We start from the raw sequence: 5,135 nt of genomic DNA, 5'->3' as shown, positions 1-5,135 counted from the left end.
TATGGTAGACTTGGCACCATCCCCAAGGTAAAAAACTTAACTCGAGGTGTTGATTGGTTCTTTGGGGGCATGTCTAGTTCTCTGGACTTTAGAGTTTGTGCCCTTGCTTGAAGACGCGACATAGTGAAAACCACAATGGTTTACTTACCCGCCTTCCTTGCTTCTGATTGGTTATTGGGGTCCAATTCTTGTTGACTTTTTATCTCCTTTTTTTGTGGTTCTTGCACCACACTACTAGCCACTCACCATGAAGCAGTTGTTCCTCTGGAATATTAATGGAATTAGTAACGAAATCCCCTTCAATGATTTGCTTCCCATTATTTTTGCCAATCACATACATTTATTGGCTTTCCCGAATTAAGTGTGTGTTCTATTACGTTGGGGGTTAGGGCCTGCTGCTATTGCGTCGTCATCGGCGAAGACTGAATATCGTCACCACCAACATTGACTGTGTTTATGGTTGCTCCAACCTGAGCCGATGCAGAATATTTTGAGCACTATTGAGTCAGGTGGGCATAGCAGCCACAGGTTGCACAGATTCAATGTAAGCCCTTATACTTCACCCGAATACTAGGGAGTTGTTAGGTGCACCCAGCAACATTGCTGGTGCACCCAACAATTATGTGAATGGGCAAATGATCAAGGCCGTACCCGAATCAAATAAACATTAAAAATGCAGTATCTAGGAAGTGATCCTAGGTCATCTCCCAACAAGCAATGATCAACCAAACGTTCATAACAGATAGTAATAAAATAGTAACGAATTAGGGGGGTGTTTGTTTTTGTAATTTAAACAGCAAGTAATTTGAATTAAAGAAATAATAGAACTAAAACGTGTTTTTTCCCCTTGATTCAAAAGCAAGTCTCTTATCCTAGGTTACGAAAATTTATCCCTAATCAGTTCACCCACTTAATCCAACCCGAAATTAATCTACTAAGTGCAAATTAACCCAAGGCTGTCATTATGTGATTAAGCAACACATACACCAATTAATCCCTCTCACATGTCCATTAAGCATGAACGAAATTGATCATTAAGCATGAACGTAAATTAAGCGCAGAGACAATTAATCAAGCATGAAGCATGCATGGATTAATAGAAACAAATCAGAGCAATTGGTGAAGAGGAAAAACTGATCAAAATTCAATAGTAATAACAAAACCTCAAAGAGAGTTGTGCTTGATCCTCAAGAGAAAACAACGCTGGAGACTTAGCCTTCCATTAATCAGCAGAAACGAAAACGAATTCAAAGGCAGAAAAAGAAAACGAAATTGCAATTGGAGGCAAAAAATGAAATTTTATTCTACGTGAATAGTGCACGTGAACAGTAAAAACTGGAATTGCAAAACCCTAAAAAATTCTCCTCTCCAAAAAACAGTCTCCCCCTACTAAAATCCTGGTGCTGTTATATATGTACTCAGCCCCAAAGTTTACAATTTTGCTTTAAGTCCAAGCCCAAAAACAAAATAAAATAAAATTGGCCCAAATAAAATAAAATTGGATAAAATAAAATTGTCTGCTCTCTTCAAGTCCAAGCCGATTCAGCCCAATTCTGGATCCAAGCCCAATTGTTTATAATTATCCTGAAATTAAGGCTAATAAGTAATTAAAATGGTGACAAAAAGGGTTAAGAAATAGGAGAAAATAATGACACATCAAATCCCCCCATACTTAGCCTTTTGTACTCCTGGGAAAAATCAAAATGCAAAGCAAGGAACAAATCTGGAGACATTAAAAAGAGACAAACAAACACAAAAACATTTACATATTTCTCAATGAATCTCAAGGAATGGGTAACATCCAACACGTAAAGAGTTAAAGAATCAAGGCAGTCATGAAAATCATCCAAGCACCTCTAACATGGCAAGATAGTCAATCAGCTCAAGAATTGAGTGAAAAGTGATAAAACCTCATAAGATATGCACTCTATCTCACAAGTGTCTAGGCTACTGTTTACTCTCAAAGCACCCATGAAAAACAAACACCACATAGACTTGACAAAACTCTAAAATTGACAACCAAACTAGCCAAACACATACACATGAGGATCAAAAGGTCTTTTAAGGTTGTAATGGGGCCAAGGACAAGGTAGAGGAAAGTATGGGATAAGTAGCTAAAACCCAAAGGAATAGAGGAGCAATGGGGAATTAGTGGAAACTAAGTAAAAGTAGTAAACCCAAAACAAAAATTAAGAATTAAGCATAAAAAGTACACCCAAAACAAAATCAACCAAGTCCTCAAAGTAATCCAAGTCTTGAAGCCAAGACCTTATTTATTCAACTTCATTCTTTTTCTGTTTTTTTTTTCTTTTTGAACGTGAACAGTAGCATTTGAAAAATAAAGCAACAATTAGGCAATATATGTATATACATCAAGCATGGCCAAAATACATCATCAAGCATGGCCAACAAAAACATATCATCCAATGAAACATACCCCCCCACACTTATTCCCAAAACAATTCCGAAGCTCCAAAATTTCTTAAGGGTAGGGTGAGATCATGGTTTTTCACTTAAGGCTTGTAATGAGCTTCAAAACAAAGAAAGGGGAACATAGGCTCAAGGGGCTATCAAAGGAATTAATTCAAGGTAGGCTCATTTGGCTAGAGGCTTATAAGAACAAAATGCCTAAATCATCTCCCAACATGGATGTGAAGCAAGAAGTATCAACAAGAGTCAAGCCAAGGCTATTGTGCAAGAAACCAATAGGGCAAAACACATCGAATAAAATAGATGATGATGGCTCAAAATCTCACCAAGGGTAAATCTATCACTTTCAATTCGACCTTTCAAAACTAACTTGACATGTAGAGAAAAACAAGGATTTCAATTCACAAAATGCCAAGAAACTCCTATTTCAAAAACAATTACCCATTACCTGTACATAACCTTGAATTCAAAGAGAAACATGCAATGTTGTACACAAAAACATAAAACCAAAATAACAAAATTAACCTAGAAAACCCCAAATAAAGAACAAAAAAGAACAATCTCCCCCCCCCCCCCACACTTAAACAACACATTGTCCTCAATGTAGCACAATCCTAAGATCAAGAGCAATCCAAAAAATCAATAAATTTGGGCAAGTGTAATAAAAGTAAAGAAGAAGATAGAAAAATAAAACTCCCTAAGTCATGGCGGAAGAAAAGTAGGGTGTAGTAAGGAGGTCTCCTCCACCACTACATCCACTAAGGAGGGATTTGTGAGGAATGGTTTCAGCCGGTGTCCATTGACCTTGAAGCTCTTATCGGTGGATTCACTTTTGATCTCAACTGTACCATAAGGAAAATCATTAATCACTACAAAAGGACCAATCCACTTTGACCTCAACTTACCACTCATGAGTCTGAGCATAGAGTTGTACAATAAAACTTTATGTCCAACCATGAAGTCCTTCTTAGCTATCAAGCTGTCATGGAACTTCTTGGTCTTCTCCTTGTAGAATTTGGAATTCTCATAGGCTTCTAAATGGATCTCATCTAACTCACTTAGTTGCAACTTCCTTTCCTCTCCAGCCTGATCAATAGAGAAGTTGCAGGTCTTTACAGCCCAGTAGGCCTTGTGCTCTATCTCTACAGGATGATGACATGCCTTGCCAAAGACAACCCGATAAGGAGACATTCCTATGGGTGCTTTGTAGGCAGTCCTATGCGCCCAAAGAGCATTATCCAGCCTGGTGCTCCAATCCTTTCTGTTCGGCTGCACAATCTTCTCCAAGATCCTTTTTATCTTCCTATTTGAAATCTTAGCCTACCCATTAGTTTGGGGGTGGTAAGGTGTGGAAATTTTGTGCACGACCCCATACTTTTTTAGCAAGGCATACATGGATCTGTTACAAAAATGGGTGCCTTGATCACTAACGATAGCTCTAGGGACTCCAAACCTGCAAAATAGATTAGATCTAACAAAATCTACAACAACCTTAGCATCATTAGTTCTGGTGGGTTTGGCTTCCACCCATTTTGAAACATAATCAACAGCAAGGAGAATATAAACAAAATCAAAAGAGACAGGGAAAGGCCCCATAAAGTCGATACCCCAGACATCAAACACCTCACAGAACAACATGGGTTGTTGAGGCATTTGTTGTCTCCATGAAAGTGAGCCGCCTGCTCTCTGACAAGGCTCACAAGTGCTACAGATTCTCCACGCATCCTTGAAGATGGTGGGCCAATAGAAACCGCAGTCAAGCACCTTGCAAGTTGTCCTATGTATGCCAAGATGGCCACCTGGTGCGGAAGAATGACAAAATTGCAGGACTGAGTCAATCTCATGGTTTGGAATGCATCTCCTAATAACCTGGTCACTGCACAACTTCCACAAATAGGGGTCATCCCAAATATAATGCTAAGCATCGCTCTTAATTTTATCAGTTTGAGCTTTAGATGCAAAGGGAGGAAAAACAGAAGCAACCAAATAATTCACAATATTAGCGAACCAAGGAGTGAGGAAGGAATCATAAATCTTATACAGAATGTACAAATGGTCATCCAGAAAATTATCCCGAATGGGTGAGTCCTTAGATGCACGCTCAATCCTACTCAGATGGTCAGCCACGAGGTTCTGTGCACCGCTCCTTTAGAAACTTGGCATATCTTGGAATTTGCTTGAGGGCATCTAGTAGAGGTATGTTCACCTCTACTTTCCTGAAGGTCTCCAAGATCTCCTTATCCACTTCTTTCATATTTTTGTTTGGAATTGCTCTAAGTGGAAAAGGAAGAGGGATAGGAGGCTACTGCAAGTCATAACTACTATAAGAAGGTCCACCTGCATGGAAAATTTTGTTAGCTCCCTCATGATCAGGAAGCTTTCTCTTTTGTGCAACAATCTCATCCTCTTTTTCAGGTGTAGAATGAAGCTTGACAGGTTCAGGTGCAGGTGCTGCTACTGGTGAAGGCACTTCAATTTGCTTACCAAACCTCAAGGTGATGGCACTCACATTTTTCCAATTCTGCACAGTTTGTGAAGGAAATTTGTCAGAATTTTTGGATTGAGCTTGGTTCAATTGAGTAGCCATTTGCCCCATCTGATTTGTCAGACTCTGAATGGAGGCTCTTGTTTCTTGCTGAAATTACATATTCTGGATGGTCATTTACCTCACTAACTCCTCTAAGGAAGGTTGAGAAGGGGCCTCA

This window comes from Glycine max, chromosome 19 (assembly GCF_000004515.6).
Source record: "Glycine max cultivar Williams 82 chromosome 19, Glycine_max_v4.0, whole genome shotgun sequence".
NCBI lineage: Eukaryota > Viridiplantae > Streptophyta > Magnoliopsida > Fabales > Fabaceae > Glycine > Glycine max.
This window is presented reverse-complemented; position numbering follows the sequence as displayed.